The 25,750-nt window shown below is 38.3% G+C and overlaps 1 protein-coding gene and 1 pseudogene across 1 annotated transcript in view; both read left to right on the plus strand.

The window, feature by feature from the left end:
* HS6ST3 (heparan sulfate 6-O-sulfotransferase 3) overlaps positions 1–25,750 on the plus strand; it is a 742,437-nt gene that overhangs the window by 465,659 nt on the left and 251,028 nt on the right. The gene's annotated exons all lie outside the window — the stretch shown is intronic.
* LOC106635441 (AMMECR1-like protein) lies at positions 8,937–11,138 on the plus strand (annotated as a pseudogene).

Raw genomic sequence — 25,750 nt, forward strand, 5'->3', positions numbered from 1 at the left:
AACCCCAAGTATCACAGGTGGTAACAGAGTAGCAGGATTTGTTTTTCTTTGACAGTTCTTATTATTTTTTGGTCTCTGCTCCTTTAGAATGAAGACTCATTAGTCTTTTATTTTTAAAAGTTGAGAAAGCTGCTCTATCTTTAGATATTTACTTTTATGCTTGAAAAAGTCTTGCAGCAGTGGAAGATAAACGTTTCAAGTTACTGTGAGGAAAAATCCCAAGTGTATAAGAAAGAGAAAGAAAAGGCTGGTCACAGTGGGGCAGGCCTTACTGGCAAAAGCTGTAATGGGTGATACAGGGAGCCTGGGATTGTCCTGCAGAATCATGTCACTCTATAAGGTTAAGTGACTTGCTAATGGCCATGTTGTGGAAGGCATGCATGATGCCAAAGTTCAACCCCTTTCTTGATGATACAGTCTCTATGTTGATAGGTTTTTGGAAGAGAAATGAGCCCAATCAACCTCTCATGCACACGTTCTTACCCACTTTCATCTTACTGTCTTAGCCCCAAGCCTGAGGCTCATGCCATATGGATATGGCCAGCCTGTGTGCAAATACCTTCTAGACTTTTCTCCCACTTCTATTTGTTGCCTTGCAGATAACAGGAAGTAATATAATTGGTCATAGCCCCTTCAGGTATAAATGATAATGATACATATCTACTTTATGACCTTACTCATTCTTCAGTCCCCCTAAATAAGACCAATAAACTACTTTGTTGTTCCTTGCAATTGAAAATGAAGTAACAAGTTCAGCAAGTGGTGTCAGCTGCATTTTGAAAGTTTCCACAGAGCATGAGTAATTAGGCAACTTAGCACAGTACTTCTGGCTCATGCATTTTGTAGAACTTTTCTTCTACCTATTCAGGAATTCTTTGCTTGGGAAAAACTCAGACGGCATGCAGTTATGTGTTTTTATGTGGAGATAGCACATACTTGCAACTCTTTTGTCTTATAAAATTACTTGACACTATTTTTTCCCCTTTGTGGTGAACTGCTATAATCTGTCTTGGAAAGTACTTTTAAAATACCAAAGATGAAGTTCTATTTCCTTCACAGATCACTGGGTGCTTTGCCTTAGCACCTTGCATAATGAATGTCTCATTGGCACACTGCTTAAGCATCATTTAATCACAAAACCTGAAGAAATTCCCTATTTGACTAGGAGTGACTCTTAAAACCAGAGCAATATATACATGAAAATACAAAGAAAAAAAAAGCACAAGGTCATGTAAGAATTAATGTGGGATGCTTTCTCCACAAAATGACCTGGGCAAATCTAAACAAAGAGCTCCTTAATTAAATTAGCAGAAATGGCACATGATCTCGCTACACTGATTCTTCCCTCATCTCTAGTTTTAAACAAGATATTCCTCATGACCCTAAATAAATACACAATTGACCACTGGAATAGTCCTCAAATAGAGGAATACTGGAATAAACAGAAAACCCAAGTAATTTAAAACACTCGTAGTAACTAAATTTCCTACTAAATCCATGAGAGACTATCTATTTTCCATATGCATTTGCAGAATAAAAGCATTCTCTTTCACCTGTGTCTTTGATGAGAGAAGAAATTAGAAGTGCTATGGCAGGTGGAATGCTAGAGGAACAAGATCAGAGACCATGGTGACATTACAGCTGCAGCTACAGTACATAAACTTGCATATGTGAGAGTGAGGAAGATCTCAAACATGGAGAACTCGGAACTTCTGCTTGACATAGTGAATTGGCCACACACATTTATCTCTCTCCCCTTCTAAAACCCTTCTCAAAATGAGAGTAAAGGAATTAATGGGGCATTAACCCACAGGAACCTAGATAACAGGAGAGGAGGCAATAGCTGAGAAGACACTTGAACAAACTTTGGAAGCAATTGAGTGGAGAAGTGGTAGTTAATTTAGCAGAGAAGTGCATATTTAAACTTATATAAAGTAACAGAAGGGGATACTAACGAGGAGTGATCCAGTTTGCTCCACAGACTCCCTTGAAATGTCCACCATTTAGATCCTCAGATCCCAAAATAGGTAGGGTAAAGAACAGGACAGGTATCCCAAGTGCCTTTCCTCACCCATAGCAGCCATGTTAGTATCATTTTCCTACTCCATGGCAGTGATTGGAAATGGTTTATTCTCTGAAAAGTTTGAAACCAAGAGGCCTCAGGTTAAAGGATACTAAATGCAGAAGGTGGCATGGGAGAGATGGGACACTAAAAGGGAATATAAATGAACCTTTAAAATCTGAATTAAAGGACCTCAGCTCTTAGTATACCAGAGACCAGGTGTGTTTACTCTTCAGGAGCTCAGAGAAACAAATTCAGTGGCTCCAAAGGAGAGACTTTAAGGTTCTAAAATCTGTGGGTATCCTAAAGAAAAGCCTGGCTTATAGTCTGATCACTTCAAGCTCAGCAGTCAACAAGCCCTGTCAATGTACATAATAAGATCCCCCCTACCCCAGTAAACTTTCTTAAACCTCAGCCTTAAATGGAAATTGACAGACAAGGATTATCAGACATCTGAGAAGAGCATCCTCCATGAAATTATAAAAATAAATCAGAAATATACAGACAGAGGAAACAGAGACATAATCAGGATCAGAATAAAAGGTACCCCATGCAGGCTTATTCATACATATAATAAGTATTCTCATAGGGGTAAAGTATTGTATCTGTGAAGTAAGAACTGGATGCTGTAAAAAAGAACAGTCAAGGAAAAAGAGAGAATTCTTTGGATTTAAATATATGCTACTTGGAAAAAAAAGTTTCAATGGAATGGGAGAGACAAATTAAAGAAATTTCCCAGAAAAAAAGATAAAGGATAATAGGAGGACAAAATTAATAATATTAGAGAATCAATACAGAAAGCTAACATTTGGTTGATAGAAGTTGCAGAGAGAATAGAGAGACTGAAAGATAATGATCAAATAAACTAATAATTTTTTTAGAACTGAAGGAATGCACCTCCTTTGAAAAGATTATGAATGAAAACCTTACAGAAAGAGGTAACATTATTTTCAACTTGGAATTCTTTCAGCTTCTCTTTTCCTGGGAAGAAGACCCAGAAAAGCTCTTTTTCAAGCAAAAGAGTAAACATAAGACATTTTGTTCAGGACTCAAATATTTGACTCTAGTAAAAACTCTTTAAAAAAATCTATTAAAGGATATTCTTCAGTAAATGAGGTTATTCTTGAAAGAGGAAAACATAAAAGAAAAGACCCAGCACTGGGAAAGAGCAGCGGGAAGTCCCAATATGACAACTGGGTAATTTATTAACTCTTGTAAGAGAAAAAGTGAACCAAAAAACTAGACATAATTGTAGGATAGTACTTAGCTGTGGTGTAAACAGTAGTCATAATAATGTAAACACTGATCATTCCTAAGCCAAATTTATCACAAACCATATTGAGAAGATGGGGAAGGAAAGTGTTGTGACTGAGTTAAAGGTTCAACCACAAGCATGTCAAAAGCTGATCAATTAAAAAATAACATTATAAACATATCATTTGGAAATATAGGAACAAATAACAGAGGAAATAACTTAAATATATCCAATTTTTCTTTTGGAATTAAGCATTTCAGAAAAAAACAGGAATTTCTCATCAAAGCGTTCTCTAATTTTACAAACAGAAATAACTATGTTCCATAAGCAAAAACTTGGAAAGACTGAAAAAATGTACATATAGTTTATTAGAGGTATAGATAGATGGATATTTCCTATTAATGATACCATTGTTTAGTATCGCTTTCCATTTTCTCTTTTTTCTTTTACTGCTTCTTTTATCTTCTCTCTTCTTTTTTTCTTCTCTTTTTTCTTCTTCACCTACAGTTCTTCCGCCTCCCCACGCCCACAAGTCTTAAATTAAAAATCCCACTAAGTACTGAGAAAAAATTGTATTTCAGATTTATTTTTTAAAAACCCACTCATAATCACATCACTGTAACATTCCAGAGCTTTAAGCATAAATAGAAAATAATGAGTTACCAGAGAGGGGGTGGTAGAGGTAGGAGGAGACCACTTTTCTGAAGGTGTGCAAACTTGATTGGCATCAGACTTCCCATCAGCAACATTGGACACAAAAATAATATGAAAAAATCTGCGGGGAAGTAACTTTGAGCTAAAAATTCTATATGCATCACTCTATTATATAATGAGTAATGATAAAATACAGGCATTTCTAGGTATTGGAGGATCAGAAAAGTTTTTACACACACACCCTCTTTAAAAGAACTGTTATCTTAAGACACAAAAACACAAATCATTAGGGGAAAGATTGTCAACAAATCTGACTCCATAAAAATAAAAAACATAAAAGTCACTAAAAATGAAGCTGGAAGAATATATTTGGGACATATTTCATGAATACATACATAATATCTAACATGTATGAAACACTTATAAAGTCAATATGAAATAGAAAATATACCAACAGAAAAATGAGCAACCAGAACAAATGAGCATTTCTTCCGAAGTAGAAAGGCTTATCGTGGCCTACAAACAGATAAGAAATTGTCAGAGCTTAATCTAATTGAGAGTCCGGGAAGCGCATAAGAAAAGATGGGATGCCATTTCTCACCCACCAGATTGGTGAAAGTTAGAATTTCTTATATCATGTAATTATGGGCATATAATGCAACAGGAACTTTCATATACAGCTGCTGGGAATTTGTATAGCCATTTTGGAAAGTAATTTGGCAGCATTTATGAAAATGAAAAACGTGCATGTCTTATGACCTCCGAGTTAACACTACCAGGTCTCCAACACAAACTGCTACCCATAAGCTCAGTAGAGATATACATGGGTATTCATTACAGCATTGTTAGAAGTATGAAAGATAGTGACATGGTTAGATATTCTGTGATATATTCATACTTCAGTGTATTCAGCAAATACCATCATTTGGCTCTCTGAATCTTTTTTTGAGATGGAGTCTTGCTCTGTCACCCAGGCTGGAGTGCAATGGCACGATCTCAGCTCACTGCAACCTCTGCCTCCTGGGTTCAAGCGATTCTCCTTTCTTAGCCTCCTGAGTAGCTGAGATTACAGGCATGCACCACCACGGCTGGCTAATTTTTGTATTTTTAGTAGAGACAGGGTTTCACCATGTTGGTCAGGCTGGTCCTGACCTCGTGATCTGCCCACCTTGGCCTCCCAAAGTGCTGGGATTACAGGCGTGAGCCACCACGCCTGGCTGGCTCTCTGAATCTTTACATTCAAGTGTCTATATATTATTATTTCAATTTCATCACATATTTTATGTTCAGACCATAATGAACATAACAAAATATTTATCATTTAGTGAACAGATCATATCTGAGAACACAGGGTTTGGGAATGGATTATACATACCATATGCCATATATTTTAATCTATAGTAGCTATGATCATGTTTTGGTGGTATACTCTGTCCTGCTGAAAATTTTATTCTGGACATCTCAAATAACACTTGGTTGCAATCCACTGCAATCTTAAGTGAATTCTGTATTGCTGAGCTTTAATTACTTCAAGAATAAGCTAAGTGTGGCCTGTGATAATACATTCTTTTCCAAAATCATCCATAAGTGTGGAATTTATAAGCATGGAATTTTTTCTGTTGCCTAAGTGGGAATGAGGTAACACTGTTTAACCATATCTGAGATTCAGCTAGAACTTGGTTATCTTCATGGAAAGAATGTTTCTGTGTTGCTTTATGGCTTTAAAACAGATATACTTTATTTTCTGAGCTAATTATGACCTCATAGTGAAAAACTGAATGCATTTTACTTTATTCTTCTTTTCATTGTGTCACTAATAGTTCCTGGCATCATACTGAGCTTCTACTAGACGTTCAATAGCTACTTGCCAAATTACCCTGATAATGTGACAGAAAGAAGTTACTGGCCTGAGCTCTTGGCTGTTAACTTCAAGTAGAATGACACCTTCACAGGAAATGTGACACTGTGGATCTTGATATTCTCTGGTCTTGATATTCTCCATTGTATCCTTGGAATTAGGCCAGCCACCTTGCCGTAAGTCTGAAAAGGAGACTGACGCCAAAGATAGCAGAGCAGAGAGATGGAAAGAGCCTGGGTCCTTAGTACTATCATTGATCCAGCCCTCAGCCCATGCATTCTGTCCATATCCTATTATATGAGAAAATACTTTCCCATGAGGTTAAACTTTCTATTACTTGAGGCTGGAAGGATAACAACTGGTGAACATGAAAAGAAAAAAAACTGACTTGCAGTTATTAAATATGTTAAAAATTGAAAATCTTTTTTTTTTCATAACACCCACATTTTCCTCTGAGTAAGTGGTAAGATCTGGGAAAACAAATAAAATAAACCTTCGAAATAGAAATGGTTGAATACTCTAGCTGAAAGGAAATAAAGACCAATTTGTCTAGCCCATTTCTTTAAATAGGGAATGTGGGGTGCAGAGAAATGTAAACCCTGCTCAGAGTCACTCAGCAAGTTTGGGGCATTTCAATATTAGATCTCAGGGCTGTGTTGGCCACTTCATACTGTCTCTCTACAGGGTTGTCAAAAAGAGTATTAAATGGAAAGAGGAGACTGAGACCTCAACAAAACAGCTGCCATTTCTGTGTGTTCATCAATGCCTGCTCACCTAAAACTTCACAGGATCCTTTAAAACTGCATCATTAACTTGAAGGGATGTATAAAACTGAGACATTATTATTTTATGTTTCATTCCTATAAGGAATGTACAATGTCAACACTTCCAGTGTTGTTTATAAATAATTAATAATTACAGGCACATTAGGGAGTTGAGGATTTTTTAAGTGATAGATGTGTCTGGTTTGGTTTATATCCTTTCTGATTAATGCACAACCTATCATACTTGTTCATTTCATCCTGATTTAATTGTGAAATGTTATAGTCTTAATTTGGGGCCTACATTTTTATACCATACAGTTTCTTTGCTCATACCTCTTTGCCAACTTAATGTTTAATATCATCTGTATTCCCACACCTCTGAATATTAAGCCACAGAAAGGTTTTTTGGTAATATAACTTATAGCTTCCATCAGAAGTGCTGGTGGAAATAATATCCCAGATTAATGCGACATTGAAATCTCAGGGTGCTGCACATTAAAAGGATAAACAAAGCTGCAGGCACTCTGGTTTGCAGCCTAAATTACAGGTCAGGGAGTTGAGACTTTGGGTCTACACATGATGTTAAAAGAGTTTTCATCATACACAAATCTATGCACCCCTTGCCTCCTGGCTGTCCATTGGCCACTCCCACTGTGGTTCATTCTAGAAGCATTTATAGAACACCTACTTTATACCCAACGGGGGGCAAGATGTGGAAAGCATGTTGGCAGGGGTAAAAAGTAAAGTACAGGTGACCAAAGAGTAGCAGAAATATGACAAGGAATAACACAGTGACTCTGCCCATGAGGAATGTATAGTCTAATGCGTGAACTAGCTAGTCAAGTAATTATGACACATTATGGTAAGTACTATAGTAATGGTTTGACCAAAGTACTATTGAATATAGAGGAGGGTACGGTTGCTTGAGGTTTCTCTGAGGATGTAACATATAAGCTGGATCTTTAAATATGAGCAGAATTCTGTGTGTGGATGAGAGAAGGAAGGATGGGAGTGTTTTGGGCCAGAAAAGATTATTCATAGTGGTAATCATGTTAAGAAAGTTATTGGTGAAGCATCTGTGAGAATGTAGTTCAGGAGGTCTAGGGTAGAGATGTGCATGGTGAGAAATTAAGCTGAAAAATCTAGATGATAAAAGACCGATGGAACAATTCAATGAATGTTCACTTACTCTATTCACAGCATGATTTATAGTTAAAGGCTTCTTTCTTCCTCTCCAGGCATGTTGGTCAACTCTGCTTATTGATCAGTTATTTGTTGGTCTGTTCATCGTAATCTGCTATGGCCAGACCATCCTGCATGTGCATGCAAATCAGTGGAACATGTTGGTTTTTTGTCGTATAGAAAGGGCAAAAGGCTACATTTCACTGCTAGGTAACTTCAAACTGAGCACTATTTAAGATTGTATCTATGTCAATATAAATAAGGTCAATGATAAACAATATCAGCAAGCAAACAGCAATAAAATAAGGTGAAATGGACTCTTATTGAACAATAAATGCATGTTTATCTGTGTCAGGTTCCTCTTTATTAAGTTAACAGCATAAAGACTTTTCCTTATCATGCATATGTTTCTCTGTATAACAAATTAATCTCCAAGATTCTTTTGGAGTCTCTGCTATCCTTGCCAAAGCTAGTCTTGCAGTAATTGTTGCTTGAGAAGAGAAGATTACCCATGAGTCTAGGTCTTAGTCATGTTAATTGTAGATAAGGAGCTATCATTTTTCCTTGACATTATAATGGTTTAGGGATAGTTGACTCAGTTTCCTTTACAAATTAAACCTAGTGTTTAGGAAAAAGAGTCAAAGATAGTTTGTATATTTATGCCTACCTCCTAACAAGAAGGATTCACATGTACTGATCCATGAAATGCTGAAAACAACACACTGAAGGGAAATCCCGAGTTCCTGAAATCCAGCAAGTTTAAGTCCCCATTGCACATACGTGTACCATGCATCGTGTGCTTTAAGGTCAGAGTGTGCGTAAAGTCATAGAAATAGAGACCTTGGCAATGCAAAATGACATTAGAGCTCATCTAGCCTAAGCCAGAAGACTGTGCTCCATCCTAGAAAGCCTTGTAGAGGAGTGGAAGGGTACAAAGCAGAGAAACAGAAGACCTGGGTTCTAGGCTCGATAATTTAATTTCTGCTGTTAATAGATCTTGGGCGTGTCCCTTAACCTCTATTTGTCCTCACCACACAGAGATATGTTGGGACACAAACTAGAAAATAGTTATGGACTCTCTGTGAGTAGTGAAAATGAATTATTATTACTATCATTATCACTGCTTATAGTAGGAACAGCATTATTGCTATGAGACTTTCTGATCATTTAAGTAGAACTAGACTATATTTTACATCTCTACTCTCTGGAGAGAAAAGTTTGGCATGCCAAGTTTGAAATAAATGAGATTCAATAGCACATTTTTAATGTGCTAAAATATTTTCAAATGCTTTCCAACGCCATTTGCATATAAACAATTTGCTAATTACAGATAAATTATTCAGTTATTAAAATAGGCCCTACAGTAGATATATCTGGCAGTATTTTAGTGGTTGCTTTTTCTTATTTTACTTCAAAATAATTGATTTGTATTTCTTCAAAAGTATTTTATTGTGGACTTTTTTTTTTTTTTTTTTGCCAATTCACTTGTCCTTACTTCATACTCCATTCCTCCCGAATATTCTGAATCAATAAATCTTTAATGAACTAGTTCATCTAATGCTTGAAACAACTTTTAACTCTAAAGCCTAAACTGTTGGTGCTGCCTGGGTCTCTGCCTGCAATGAGCTATTGCATTCAAGACACAAGGGCAATATTCTAACACATTGACTGTTCAACTTCCAAGATGCATATTGGAAAAGTGTCCCAGTGAACTATACCTTATCCATTCTAATTGCAAGAAGCAATGATAGGCACATTGCATAACACTGAATAATCCCCAAATCATTCATGTACGTCAGACTTCAGAGTATGGTGTTTGCATTTATATTTCATATGATAGTTATCCTATTCAATGAACAATTCATTTTCAGTGTTAGAATGAATCCTCACCCTAACTCAAGGACATGGTGCAGAGAAAAGAACTTAGACTAAGTGGATTCTAATCCCATTTCTACTAACGACTAGATGTGTAACATTGAGCAAGCTGCCTCACCTCTCCGGACCTTCTTGGCTGGTAGACATTAAGTTCAGGTTAAAAATTAGAATGTCTTAGAGTTCTTTTCTTATTTCTATTTCCTGTGCGATATCTCCCTGTCTACTCTTAATGAAAATAGTGTTTTATGTTCCTGACTAAAGTACCTTTTATTTTTTTCTTTTAACTTTTATTTTAGGTAAAGAGGTACGTATGCCTTTTTATGCTCTCTCAAAACTTTTGGGCCTATGGGCCTACTTTTCTCAGGAGCCCACAGCCAGATGCATGACTCCATGAAGCAGAAAGCGGAGGCAGAGCACGAGAGGTCCTGTCCCTGCAAGAGCATCTGGGCCAAGAGAAAAGATACAGGAAGAAGGAATGGAATTGGAAGGAAGAAGTCTCATTTCAGAAATAAAATAGCTCCCCTCCTCTGTTGTAGCTGTTCCTCTGGCAATACAAACTTTCTGATTTCAGGGTCTGCAGAATTCTAGAACTTGAGCACCCAATCAGGATAGGAAAAATACATCCTCCACTGGAGTCCAAGTTGGCAGCAGGCTGTTGTGAGAGCAAGAAGCCCAAATTATCTGGAAGTGAAACACACAGTCACAAGAATGAGTCCACAGCCGTCTCCAGCCCTAGGTCAGGACCTCTTCAAAACTGCCAGCATGTAGACAGCAGCAGCAGATAGGAGAGTGTGTTGGACTTAACTCTGGGACCTGGAAGTGCTCCCATCACACGAATGAATCCAGCATCAGGAGCACTGAGCCCTCTCCCCAAGTCTAATGGAATGGCAGCTCCACAAAGAATCCGGAGGTGACTGCACAGATGTGCTGCTACTGCTTTACCAAACTCCACTGTCAGCTCTATGGCTTTCCACAGCCATGACTTCCTAGATTCACCAATGACCCCTGTCTGCTCTTTGTGACATGGAAGACAGGGAGGGACAAGTGGCTTCATGGCTGCATTGGGACCTTCTCAGCCATGAATCTTTATTCAGGTCTCAGGGAATACGTTAGCCATTGCATTTAAGGACAGCTGATATCTCCTCCAATCTGAGAGGGGCTGCGTAAGCTTTTCTGCTCTGTCTCCCTCCATACTAACTTTGAGGATGCTAGTGATTACCTGGACTGGGAGATAGGGGTCCATGGGATTTAAACTGAATTCATTAAGGAAAAAGGCATCAAATGTACAGCCTCATTTTCACCTGAGTCCTTGCTCAGGAAAGGTAGCTTTAAGGATCCAATTACCAGTGAATTTGGAAAAATGGTCAAACTCACCAGTTACTAAAGTGAGAAGGTGACAATCAGTTTTGCAGAGTATATTGCTTATTGACAGCACTGTTTCCAGAACCATACTCTTCATGCCCCGCCCCCTACAATCATTACTCCTGACACATGGCTGCATGACCAGTCCCACTCCCCTGTGGGCACCAATGGCTGTGACATCACTGGAGCAGGTGCCTCCTCTTCCTGGTCCAGTTACTTCTATTATGGCACCATTTTCAGCTTCTGTTGCCAAGTCTGCCTCCCCTTAACTGAGGGGTGGTAGGTTACGTTGAATGAAACAGAACTTGAGGGGCCCAAGCCTTATCTCAGCCTTCCCTTATATGAGGTTCTGGTGGACTGGGGCTCCTCCCTGACTAGTGGGAATTACTGTGTGAGTTCAGAAGAGCCTTGTCTGGTATTTGCCACATGGGTTTGGCCACACTCTGAAGCTGGAATTGATGATCCACGAGGGTTGAACACACACACACTCCTGCAGCTGCCCCAGATCAAGTAGGTGTATTCCCCTGGTAGTCTGGGCAATGGAGACCAACAAGAAACAGTTTTAGGTTGTTTCAAATTCCTGTTTTTAGACTTCCAGTTTATTGCATACCAAGAGTTGAATATAACCCTGATGTTACATAAGTGGATGCCACATCAGGGTTGGATGAGGGGATTACAAGTTATTCAAGACTTCTGGATGGAGACCCCCATCAAGATCAGAAGCCTTTTGGATGGCGTTGCAGATCTCATTGCTTGGCAAGCCATGGATATTTTCATTTTCATCCCACTCTTAGTTGGGTTTTCTGGCACTCTTCCTGCACCGAGCCTCCTGATTACTGAATAGACGTCAGTGGCATAGCCTGCTGAAGAATGGAATGAAGATACCCATGGGAAGGTGTGATGTCACCACTGCACAAGGTGTGAAAGGAGAGGCCTCCTCCCTACCACTCATCTACCTCGCTCACCTACTGGTAGCAGTGCCTATAGTTGGACCTATGTTCTCAGAAACATAGATGGGCAAATAAGCAGTTGAGTTAGGCTTTAGGAGGACACATCATAGGAGAGCATGCAGGGTCTCTGAGCTGGTTTTCTTTTCAGGCAGACATCTTGAGGGATCAGTAAGCAGGGGAGTCCTTTTTTCTAGTTTGCCTGTAGAAGTAGGAAGACTGTTGATGTTTCAGTCCTTTCAGGACTTTACAACATAGCTGTGTAATTTCACAAGGCAGATCTTTAGCTCGCCTAACAGGTTTGGAATCTTCACCCCACCAGGGCAAATTTCCAAATAGCTTGTTTTAATCTAGGCAATTCCAACTTTCATGTGACGTATTTCCCCTTTTTATTGTTGCTGATTTCCATGTTTCTGTCAGCAAGTTTTCTTCTCGCCTTGCTTGTTCTTCACTTGTTTGGTGGCAAAGTTCATAGAACTAGGGAACTTGGAAGATGCTTTGAAAACATTGTCACAAAGGCACTGCTAAATGATGCACAGAAGTGGCCAGTGGGAAGAAGTGATCCCAAGGACCTGACACTGGTTTTCAACAACATCTCAGAAAACTCGTCAAGTGGATTGGGTGCCACGCCAGTGAACACAGTGTTTTGATTTAATTATTTTTAAAAGTTGATGTGGTGATGGTGTGGCTTCCCGAAATGGGCAGATATTCAAGTCAGAAGAGCTTTTGCATTTTCTCCTGCCAGGAATGGGGGAGAGGGAGCGGGGGCACATGTGAGAAAGAACACGTGTACTGTTCTAGGCATCGCCGTCAAGTTTCTGGAAGGGAACGGGCGAGGGTGTGTTGGTTTGCTTGGCACTGTCCTGTGCTGCTTGAGAGGACCTGGGATGTGCAAGGGAAATGTGATGACAGGGTGCACAGGCCACAGCCCCCTCACTGCTGTACTGGGTTCCCGCAGCCTGCCACGTTTCCCTTGACAATGTAAATGAAGATGGAAGGATTGTTTTTATGACTTCCTGCTGCTGAGAATAAATGTCTTGTTAAAAACAGATGGGGCAACAATTACTCTTAGGTGTCATGGATTGATGTCAGGGTGATCAGCTCTGGACTAAGCCACCCACCTCCAATTTGAAGAATTATATAGGGCTACACTCATTACTGTGCAAGTGTTCTAGGTCAAAAGTTTTGTTTAATTTCAAAGAATAAAGAAAGCAAAAAAATATTGCTAAACTTTCACCCTTGAGCATGCACGCTTAGTGATATTGGCCACGCAAGAATTTACAGTGCCATGCTCCTTAAGCTGATTTTTTTCTTGTAGAAATGTTGGGCCAGGTGCAGTGGCTCATGCCTGTAATCCCAGCACTTTGGGAGGCCAAGGCAGGCAGATCACCTGAGGTCAGGAGTTGGAGACCAGCCTGGCCAACATTGTGACACTCCCATCTCTACTAAAAATATAAAAAATTAGCCAGGCATGGTGACATGCGCCTGTAATCCCAGCTACTCGGGAGCCTGAAGCAGGAGAATCACTTGAACCCAGGAGGCAAAGGTTGCAGTGAGCTGAGATCGCGCCACTGCACTCCAGTCTGGGAAACAGAGTGAGACTCTGTCTCAAAAAAAAGAAAAAAAAAAAAAAAGTTGCTCTATTTATCTTTCCCAATGTATAGATATTTTTTCTTTTATTTGTTTTCTTATTATACTTTAAGTTCTGGGATACATGTGCAGAACATGCAGGTTTGTTACATCAGTATACACATGCCATGGTGGTTTGCTGCACCCATCAACCCGTCATCTACATTTGGTATTTCTCCTAATGCTATCTTTCCCCTAGCCTCCAACCCCTGACAGGCCCTGGTGTGTGATGTTCTCCTCCCTGTGTCCATGTGTTCTCATTGTTGAACTCCCACTTATGAATGAGAACATACAGTGTTTGGTTTTCTGTTCCTGTGTTAGTTTGCTGAGAATGATGGCTTCCAGCTTCATCCATGTCCCTGCAAAGGACATGAACTCATCCTTTATATGGCTGCATAGTATTCCATGGTGTATATGTGCCACATTTTCTTTATCCAGTCTATCCTTGATGGGGATTTAGGTTGGTTCCAAGTCTTTGCTGTTGTGAATAGTGCTGCAATAAACATATGTGTGCATGTGTCTTTATAGTAGAATGATTTATAATCCTTTGGATATATATATACCCAGTAATGGGATTGCTGGGTCAAATGGTATTTCTGGTTCCAGATTCTTGAGGAATCGCCTATCCATCTGACAAAGGGTTAATATACAGTATCTACAAGGAACTGAAACAAATTTACATGAAAAAAAAAACTCCATCAAAACATGGGCAAAGGATATGAACAGACACTTCTCAAAAGAAGACATTTATGCAGCCAACAAACATGAAAAAAAGCTCATCATCACTGGTCATTAGAGAAATGCAAATCAAAACCACAATGAGATACCATTTCACGCCAGTTAGAATGGCGATCATTAAAAAGTCAGGAAACAACAGATGCTGGAGAGGATGTGGAGAAATAAGAACGCTTTTACACTGTTGGTGGGAGAGTAAATTAGTTCAACCATTGTGGAAGACTGTATAGATCTTTTGAATTACGTTTTATTGACCATGGAGTAGGATACCTAGTATTTAAGAAAATGAATAGAAAATTTAAAATGCCAAGTGGTGGTGAAAGAAATTCAGTGCCCAAGAATCGGGCTGGTTAAGTGCAGCACCAAAGTGGACTCTGGTTTTTGGAGTGAAGAAGCCTTCCTCCCCGCACATTCCCTTATCCTCCCACACAAGTCCAGCAATGGAAATGCTTCAGTTCCTCTTTCCTTGTCAAGAGGACTCAGGAGTAAACCAAGGAAAACTATTTGGCTCCATGAGGAATGAGCACTGTCAGTATCCATCCTGAACAGGGCCTAGTCAGGAAGCAGTCTGGAAGTGTATGGTCAAGGTTGCCTCATAAAAATGTGTGGCTGGTGGGTCTCAGGAAAAATGCCAAGTTTGGGTCATCCACGTGGCAGTTTTCCATGTGGAGATGAAGCTCCCAGCTGAAGCTGAATTGCCTTCCACACACTTGACGAAGGCACTGATGAGGGTGCCCACTACCCGCAGTGTGAGTGGTGGGTTTAAAGAAAAGGGAATGTTTTCTGCTGTTTCCTTTGTTCTTGGGCTGCTGAAGCTGGAGAGTAGGTAGCCACTGTTTTCTTTTATTTACTTATTTATTTATTTATTTATTTATTTATTAGACAGGGTCTCACTCTGCCACCTAAGCTGTAGTGCAATGGTGTGATCTCAGCTCACTGCAACCTCCGCTTTCCGGGTCAAGCGGTTCTCCCACCTCAGCCTCCCAGGTAGCTGGGATTACAGGCACACACCACCATGCCTGGCTAATTTTTTTGTTTTTAGTAGAGATGGCGTTTCACTATGTTGGCCAGGCTGGTCTTGAATTCCTGACCTCAAGTCATGAGCCACCGGGCCCGGCCAGTAGCCACTGTTTTCAAGGAACTAACCCAAATTCTCTGGCTTGGTTTGGAGTTTGTTTCATCCCTAGCTGTGAGTGCCTTTTGGTCTAGAAACTTGGCTTGTCTCATAATAACCCAGAGCTAGGACATTCTCTGTAATTATGAATTGTCCTTGTTTTACATTAAAAGAGTATGTCTTTGATCACTAGAGTTTGCACGATTAAATTATTTCCACTGTGAGATTCTTAAATTTTTTGCTTCATCATATTAAAATAACTCATGTTAGAGGCCCTTTCAACATGAAAGCTTTGTAGGTGAGACAGTATATATATATTTTACTGTTTATAATAAAAATCATTAATACAAAATAAGTCCTGGGTTTTAATTTTAATATTTTGTACAAGATCTGTTTTCCATGATGTGTTGACAGCTATAATTTCACTAACTGTTGATGTTATTTTCTATAGGGATTCTGGAGCCTAGGGAGCTATGTGGTTTTTTCATTTTCACTTTTAATACCCTGAAGCAAGAGACTATATGACCTTCAGTGCAAAGACTTCAGACCAATGCTTTGTATTACACTTGGTTGCCTCTTAGCTATATAACTCCTGAGTGCAAATCAACAAACTCTTTAGTGAAGTATTGTAGAGAATAAATCATAATGGACTAAAAAAAAACTTTTTAGATCCTGTAGGACTGTGAAGCTGCCACACCAGTCCATGGATTGCCTACTTACACAAGAGAAAAATAAACTTCTATTGTGTTTAAAAAAAAAAAAAAGTTTGTAGAATTGGTAGAATATTTGGCTTAGCCTTTCATTTAAACAAGAAAAGAAGTCAACAAGCCAATGCTAAGCGAGATATCATCAGGGCAAAAACATCAGTTAAGCTAATTCAAGAAATACCATTATTTTTTTCTACCCAGGAAGCCTAAGTTCTAGCCCTTTCTCTGCCATAGACAAATTAGGTGACCTTGAGTGAGTTACTGTTTGGGGTTGCCCTGATGGCATTTCTAGAGTGACAGAGGTCATGGACACTCACTGTGATCCCCTGTGAGTGCTACTGGTATGATATGGTATGATTCTATGCAAATGATCTGACATAAGGAAGTCATGTGCTGGATAATGAACAATATAATCTCTCTCCTAGATAATTGAATGCTGCTATCTTATATTTGAGTTGATAATTAATTTTCTCTGTTTAGAGATTTTTCACATTTTCTTCAACTTTTATTTACTATATAATACCTTAAGATTTAAACTAATCAGCAACTGGTATCCTTATATAAATATTTTTCTCCAAAATCCCTCTAAACTGCCTTCTAAGAGTCAATTTGACTGAGGAATTTTTTTTTCTTATTCATTAATGAATAAGCATCTTCCAGGACCCCATCCAGACATATATATATATATTTACTTATGAAGAGTGTAATCCATACTCAGCTTTCAGTTTCACATAGCATATTAACATGAGCCTTTCCTAAAAGATTTCTGTGTAACATTATCATTTTCACCTTCACTAACCAACTCTGTAATGGAAGCAGCTAAGTCACGTATGTTTGCTACTTTGGTCAACACTTTGTTTTTTTTTTTTTTGCAAAATAGTTGTACCTTATAGATGAGTTCTCAGCAGTAAGCCCATTTAAAATTTTTTATGCCTCATGATCCTGACAACACATCAAGAGGAGCTGATTTAGGAAAACACAGATTGTTTGCTAATCCCTACTGTGAGTGACTTTCTTACTAATTATTTTTTGACTTTGAACCTTTTAAAAATTTTCTTTGAAGGTAATTATTGTGTGGAAAGATTTTTTTGATTAAGCAAATATTGACTTTAGAACCTCTCTTTAAATCATGTTCTTTTTAAAGGTGCATGACGATAATAAATTACTTAAAATATTGTTTTCTATGTACTCATTTATGTAGATTTTGCTTTTTACTTACATAGAAGATTTTTCTTAGAATTCAGGCTTCTCATCTATTCCCTTATGTTTTAATAGATACATACAAACCCACAGAATGCTTTATTTATTTCAAGCCTTTAACATTTAAATAATCAGCCTTCCTAAAATGATTGAAAATTGGATCTCTGAGTTTTAATAATTTCATAAGAAGTAAGAACAAAATAATGGAAGTTTTAGTTTTTATTGGTGATAGAATCAAATTTATCTGTAGAATAAAATGAGATAGAATGGTTTAATAGAGGGGCTTTATCAAATTACTTTAAACAGAAAAGTTAAAAGAACTTGCTTAATTTCTATTTCATACATGCTTTTTTGATTAGTTGATTACAGGGAAAATTACAAGTTTCAAACCATACTAGTATACCATTTGAAAAAGGAATAAATTCAAGCCCATTTTTCTCTTTGTATGCCAAATAGATTGCAGAACAGTCATTTCATGCAACAACTACTATTTTTTTTTTTTTTTTTTTGAGACGGAGTCTCACTCTGTCTCCCAGGCTGGAGTGCAGTGGCATGATCTTGGCTCACTGCAACCTCTGCCTCCCGGGTTTAAGCGATTCTCCTGCCTCAGCCTGCAGAGTAGCTGAGACTACAGGTGTATGTCACCATGCCTGGCTAATTTTTTGTATTTTTTTTAGTAGAGACAGGGTTTTGCCATGTTAGCCAGGTTGGTCTCGATCTCCTGACCTCATGATCTGCCTGCCTCGGACTTCCAAAGCTCTGGGATTACAGGTATGAGCCACCGCGCCTGGCCAACAACTACTTTTCGAGTCCATTTTTGGATGATCAGCACTGCTGGAAGAAGTAGCACCAGACAGCTTTTGTCCTCAGGAAGCTGAGACAGTAGTCTTGGTGAGATAAGTACCCAACAACACCTACAGAATGTATGCATGTTAGCTTTCAAAAAGCAAAACAAGGTAATGAACAATGTTGATACAAAAGCAATTTTAGAAAGTAAGTCAAAATAATCTGGATTGAGAAAGAGGAAATATGGATTCATGTACTCATGGCTACTGGAGGTGTAGGAAGAAAGACCAAGCCAAGGGGAGCAGGGAAAAAAAGGAGCATGTTGAGGATATAGACTTCACTGAGAGTTTGTACTGAAGTGGGGAACAGGAAAGTTCTGGAGATCTCCAGTGCTGGCTGGGAAGGCATTTGAGTGGAATCCAATTCTAGTCATAATACCAGATTCCAGCCAAGACACCTAAGCAAGTGAGGACTTGTACAATCTGTCTAAAGAGAACATTTTCTATTCAACTCCAGCTGTTGCAGCCATGAGCAAATGTAGATCTGGTGTCTAGATCTTCAGATTTTTCAAGGCATCCAGACACAAAGATTTTAAAGAAAATGCTCTTCATTTTAAACATTGACTCCTTTTTAAAAACCACTGCAGGAGCCAAATTAAAGATGTCTGCTGTCATGATACAGCCTAAGAAGGACCGGTTTGCAATTCTGCACAATCTTGAGAACCACCAGAAGATTTAAACGTGAGAATGACATAATGCTAACAGGGAATTAGAGAGAGGATCTTGGTAATCATGTGAGAAATTAGCAGGAATCAGATCTACACAAAAGTGGATCTGTGGAAACTAGATCTGAGGGTCTAATTTAAAAGAAATTTCCAAAGAAGTGACAGAATTTGCAAAGTTTATTAGTTCACATATGAAAATAAAATTCATGGAAAGAAGCCTATCCCAAGATCTTGTACTTGAGATTCCAGGATGATGGGGACAGAAAATGGAAAGTTGAGGACTTACGGGACAATGAGAACCATTTCTTAAATATGTTTCAGTTTTCATGGAGATACTGGAGGGATATCCTGAAGCAAGTTGGAGATTTTGAACTAATGAGTAGGAGATGTAAATTTCAGAATTGATTAGGTACTTATCTGATCTCCTGTATAAATAATATATATTTGTACATATTTCCTCTTCTACATATAGAAGTCATTTATCTTTCATTTTTGAACTTGGGCAATGTAGCAGATCGGCTCATTTTCCAAATATGTTCCATCCTCTATTTACATATGCATATATTTGTCCATTCATGCATGCATAGTGTTGCCAGATTTTGTAAATAAAATGCAGGAAGCCCAGTTAAATTTTGATTTTAGATAAACTACAAATAATTTTTTTGTATAAGTATGTTCCAAATACTGCATGGGATATTTTATACCAAAAATTATTCGTTGTTTATCTGAAATCAAAATTTAACTAGGATTCTATGTTTTATCTGGCCACTCCATGCATGAATGTTTCCAGGTCATCATCCTATTTCTCTAGAACCCCAGCCATAGTCTTCTTACTTGCCCCTTTGTTTTCACCTTTGCCCCTCTAACTGCCATTTTGCATCCAACAGGCAGGGTGATTTTTAAAACTCTCTTTATGTCATTTCCTTGCTTAAAACATTTTAATGGCTTCAATTTCTCTTTTTCTTTTTTTTTTTTTTTTGAGATGGAGTCTTGCTCTGTCACCCAGGCTGGTGTGCAATGGTGCCATCTCGGCTCACTGCAACCTCCACCTCCCAAGTTCGAGCAATTCTCCTGCTTCAGCCTCCTGAATAGCTGAGATTACAGGTGCACGCCACCACACCTGGCTAGCTTTTGTATTTTTAGTAGAGGCAGGGTTTCACCATGTTGATCAGGCTGGACTCAAGCTCCTGACCTCATGATCTGCCCACCTCGACCTCCCAAAGTGCTGGGATTACAGATGTGAGCACCCGCCCAATGGCTTCACTTTCTGCTAAGAATAAAATTCCAACATCTTACCATGACTTTGATCATCTAGTCCATGCTTTCTGCCCAACCTCATTTTGAATGTGCTTTTCTCCACCATACTGGTTAAGTTTAGCTCCTTTACCCTTCTTAATTTTTTTCAAACCATTCTAACTGGTTTGTACCCTAGGGCTTTTGCACTTGCTGTGCTCTTTGCTTGGAATGCTGTTTCTCCAAGATTTTGTTCATACGGCTCTTTATCATCAGTCAAGTCTTAACTCCAATGAGACCTCCTTAGAGAGGCCTCCCCTGATCACTCTTATCTAAAGATGAGTTTCTCAACCTCTACGCTATTGAGATTTTGGATTGTCTAATTCTTTGTGGTTGGCTGTCCTGTGCATTGTAAGATGCTTAGCATCCCTAGCCTCTGTGAACTAGCTGCCTTATTAGTGACAATTAAAAATGTCTTTAGGTATCACCAAATGGCCTCAGGGACAAAATAATCCCTGGTTGAGAATCGCTAAAGCAAACAGCCCCCTTCCATTTTATTTCTCTTACACTATCATATTTACCTAAGTTCACAGCACTTATGACTATCTGCATTCATTCTATTTGAGTTTGTTACTTGTTCAACATCTTTTTGTTTGTTTTTGTTTTTTGAGACAGAGTTTCGCTCTTATTGCCCAGGCTGGAGTGCAGTGACACAATCTCGATCTCAGCTCACTGCAGCCTTCGCCTCCTGAGTTCAAGAGATTCTCCTGCCTCACCCTCCCAAGTAGCTGGGATTACAGGCATGTGCCACCACACCCAGCTGATTTTTGTATTTTTAGTAGAGATGGGGTTGCACCATGTTGGCCAGGCTGGTCTCGAACTCCTGATCTCAAGTGATCTGCCCACCTCAACCTCCCAAAGTGCTGAGATTACAGGTATGAGCCACCACACCTGGCCTCAACATCTCTTTTTCTCCCTCACTAGAAGTGAAACTTAATATGTAGAAGATTTGGTCTGTTTTCTTCACCAGTCTATCCCAATTTTCTAGGACCATGCCTGGCACATAGAGGTGCTCAATAAACATTTATTGAATGCATGCCAAATAACCTAATATTGACAAGCTAACATGTCCCAGGTACTGTTAGGCTTAAGTGGCATAACAATGAATAAGACATTATCCCTGGTCTTTTGTCTTTGGTATCTTATACAGAAGAGCAGCCTTGAGCTCCTGGAGAAATGTAATAAAAATTTCAGCCTCTACAGGCTACTGAAACCTTTTATAAGGTCCAGGGAAGCTAACCATGATACAGTGCATGGGACAGTCCCATACAACAAACAATTTTTCTGCCCCAATAAGAACATTGTCCCTGAGAGAAACACTGGCTGAGCCATTGAGGGTTCACTTGCAGAGTTGGGAATACCACCACTGGGCACAGACCACATGGAGGAGAATTGGGGAAGGGAATTTCACAAATGAAATTTAGGGTACTCTTAGCAGAGAACAGTCAAATGCTTAGAAAAAACAATGCATGTCTTTTACAGTGGGGTAACTGTATCAATGGGAAGTTACTGAGGACTTTCTTTGAATATGGAGCTTAAATGGTTGCATGGAAAAATATTTATTTAGACCATATTTGTTGTACTATATTACTAATTAATGTATTAATTGTGATTCAATATAATTGCTATTAATAATATAAATTTCTGGACTATACTTGGCACTATTATAGAGGACTTTTTTCTTTCTTTTTATAGGGTTTAGTTATGTTTTAATGTAAACTTAAAAAAAAGTAAAAGTCTGTCATACCTGCTATGAAGTTCACAAATCATAAGTATGCAATTCAATACATTTTTTAAAATTTTTAATTGACAGAAAAATTATATGCATTTACTGAGCAAAATATGATATTTTCGGGTATATACACATTGTAAAATGACTAAGTAGCTAATTAACATATCCATTATCTTACATAGCTATTAGTTTATATCCACTCTTCTAGTATTTTTCAATAATACAATATATAATTAACTGTAGTCACCATGCTATATAGTAGATCTCTTGAAGTTATTCCTCCTATCTCCCTGAAATTTTATATCCTTTTACCAGCATCTCTCCTCCTTCCCTAACCTCCCCAGCCCCTGGTAAACACCATTCCCTGCTCTCTAGTTCTGTGAGATCAACATTTTTGGTTCCACATGTAAGTGAGATCATGCAGTATTTGTATTTCTGTGCTTGGCTTGTTTTACTTAATGTCCTCCAAATTCATCCATGCTATAGCAAATGGCAAGGTTTCCATATATTTTATGGTTGACTAGTGTTCCACTGTGTATACATACCACATTTTCTTTGTCCATTTGTCCACTGATGGACACTTAATTGACTCCATATTGTGACTTTTGTGAGTAATGCTGCAATAAATATGTATACTGATTTAATTCTCTTTGGATATATACCTACAAAGTAGTGGGATTCCTGAATCATATGGTAATTCCATTAAGTTTTTTTCATAATGGATTTATTAATTACATTCCCATCAAAAGTATATAAGGGTTTATTTTTTCCCACATCCTTGCTAGTACTTTTGTCTTGCTAGTTTCTTTTGTCTTTTTGATAACAGTCATTATCTTGTTAGGACTTTTGCTAGTATTATTATCTTGATAGTACTTTTGTCTTGCTAGTATCTTTTGTCATTTTGATAATATAATACTCATTCTAACTGGAGTAAAAAGATATCTTATTATGGCTTTGATTTAAATTTCCCTGATTAGTGACATTCAGCATATTTAATATGGTTCTTGGGTATTTCAATGTCTTTTTTTTTTAAAGATGATGCCTAGCTCTGTCGCCCAGGCTGAAGTGCAGTAGTGCAATCTCGGCTCACTGCAACCTGCACCTCCCAGGTTCAAGTGATTCTCCTGCTTCAGTCTCCCGAGTAGCTGGGACTACAGGCACACACCACCGTGCCTGGCTAATTTTTGTATTTTTAGTAGAGACAGGTTTTCACCATGTTGGCCAGGCTGGTCTCAAACTCTTGACCTCAGATGATCTGCCCGCCTCAGCCTCCCAAAGTGCTGTGATTACAGGCATTAGCCACCATGCCTGGCCTTGAATGTCTTCTTTTGATATATGTCTATTTAGATCCTTTGCCCATTTTTTAAGCAGATTGTTTTCTTATTATTCAGTTGTTTGGGTTCCTTATACATTTTGGATACTAATCCCTTGTCAGATGTATGGTTTGCAAATACTTTCTCCCCTTCTGTGTCCTGTCTCTTCACTTGATTGTTTTCTTTGCTGTGCAGAAGATTTTTAGTTTGGTGTAATCCCATTGGTCTATTCTTGCTTTTGTTGTCTGTGCTTTTGGGGTCATATTTAAAAAGTCATTGCCCAGACCAGTGTCATAGAACTTTTCTCCTAATATTCTTCTAATAGTTTCATGTCTTCCAATGAAGTCTTCAATCCATTTTGAGTTGATTTTTATATATAGTATGTGATAAGGGTCTAATATCATTTTTCTATATGTAATTGTTTTTTTTATTTCAGCAGCATTTATTAAGGAGACTTTCCTTTTCCCATTGTGTGTTCTTAGAACCTTTGTTGAAAGTCAGTCAACTGTAAATGTAAGGATTTATTCCTGGGTTCTCTCTTCTGTTCCATTGGTCTGTGTCTGTTTTTATGCCAATACCATGCCATTTTTGTTCTTGTAGCTTTGTAGTATATTTTCAAGTCAGGTATTATTGATGCCTCCAGCTTTATTTATTTATTTTTTGCTCAACATTTCTTTGGTTATTCAGGTTTTTTGTAGGTTCCACATAAATTTTAGGATTTTTTTTTCTATTTTTGTGAAGAATGGCATTGATATTTTGACAGGGATTGCATTGAATTTGTAATTGTTTTGGGGAGTGTTTTAGTCCATTTTGTATTCCTCCAACAGAATACCAGAGACTGAGTAATTTACAAAGAAAATAGGTTTCTTTACCTCATGCTTCTGCAGACAGGGAAGTTCAAGGTTGGGCAACTGCATGTAGCAAAGGCTTCAAACTGCATCATTACAAGATGGATGGCATCACATGGCAGGAGCATATGCAAGAGCAACTGGAAGCATGCCAAGATGAGACCAAATCCAACAGGTGGCTTCACTTTATAACCACTTACTCTTGTGGTAACTTATCTAGTCTTGCAAGAGTGATAACTCATAGTTTCCTGAGAGATGGCATTACTCCCTTAAGGAGGGTGGATCCCTAATGATGCAAAGGCCTATTAAGGTCCCACTTCCTCTCAGTACTGTTACAGTGGGAACCAAGCTTCAATATGTATTTTGGTGGGGACAAATTATGTTTAAACAATAGCAAGTTGTATGGACAATTTAACAATATTAATTTTTCTAAGCTATGAACACAGGATATCGTTTTATTTGTTTGTACTATCTTCAATTTCTTTCATCAGTGTTTTACAGTTTTCAGTATGGAGATATTTTACCTGCTTGGTTAAATTTATTTCTAATTGTTTTATGTTTTGATGCTATTTTGAATGGGATTATTTTCTTGATTTCTTTTTTAGATAGTTTGCTCTTAGTCAATGGAAAATGTTTATTTTTGTTTGCTGATTTTATATGCTACCACCTTACTGAATTTGCTTATTATTTCTAACAGTTTTTATGTGTATTGTGTATGTGTAGAGTCTGCAAACAGGGACAATTTACCTTTTTTTTCCAGTTTAGACACCTTTTTTTTTTCTTGCTTAATTGCTCTAGCTAGCTAGAATGTCCAATACTATGTTGAATGGAGTGAAGAGAGTGAGCATCCTTGTCTTGCTCTGAATCTTTGAGTAAAAGCTTTCAAAGTGTTCCTATTGAGTATAACGTTAGCTTTGGGTTTGTCATCTATGGCCTATATTGTGTTGAGGTACATTTTTTCCATACCTAATCTGTTGAGAATTTGTGTCATGAAAGGATATTGAATTTTGTCAAATGCTTTTTCTGCATCTGTTGAAATGATTATATGGTTTTTGCCCTACATTCTGTCAATGTGATGTGCCACATTTGCTGATTTACATAAGTTGAATCATCCTTGCATCCCTGGGATAAATTTCATTTGATCATGGTGAATGATCTTTTTTAATAATGCTGTTGAATTCAGTTTGCTAGTATTTTGTTGATAATTCTTGCATCTATATTCATCAAGTGTATTGGTCTGAATTTTTATATTTGTAGTATGTTTATGTTTAGTATCAGGGTGATGCTAGCCTTGTAATTTTTTTTTTAAAGTGTTTCCTCTAGGCCAGGCATGGTGGCTCATGCCTGTAATTCTAGCACTTTGGGAAGCCGAGGCAAGTGGATTGCTTGATCCCAGGAGTTCGAGACCAGACTGGCCAACATAGCACAACCCTGTCTCTACTAAAAGTACAAAAAATTAGCCATGCATGGTGGCACATGCCTGTATTCCCAGCTACTCCAGAGGCTGAGGCAGGAGAATCACTTGAATCTGGGAGGCGGAGGTTGCAGTGAGCCAAGATAGCACCACTGCACTCCAGCCTGGACAATAGAATGAGACTCCATCTCAAGAGAGAGAGAGAGAAAAAAAAAAGCTTTTCCTTCTCTTAAATTTTTGGAAGAGTTTGAAAAGAATTGTTTTTAGTTCTTCATTAAATGTTTGATAAAAGTCAG

The sequence above is a fragment of the Pan paniscus genome, chromosome 14 (assembly GCF_029289425.2).
Source record: "Pan paniscus chromosome 14, NHGRI_mPanPan1-v2.0_pri, whole genome shotgun sequence".
NCBI classification, from domain to species: Eukaryota; Metazoa; Chordata; class Mammalia; order Primates; family Hominidae; genus Pan; species Pan paniscus.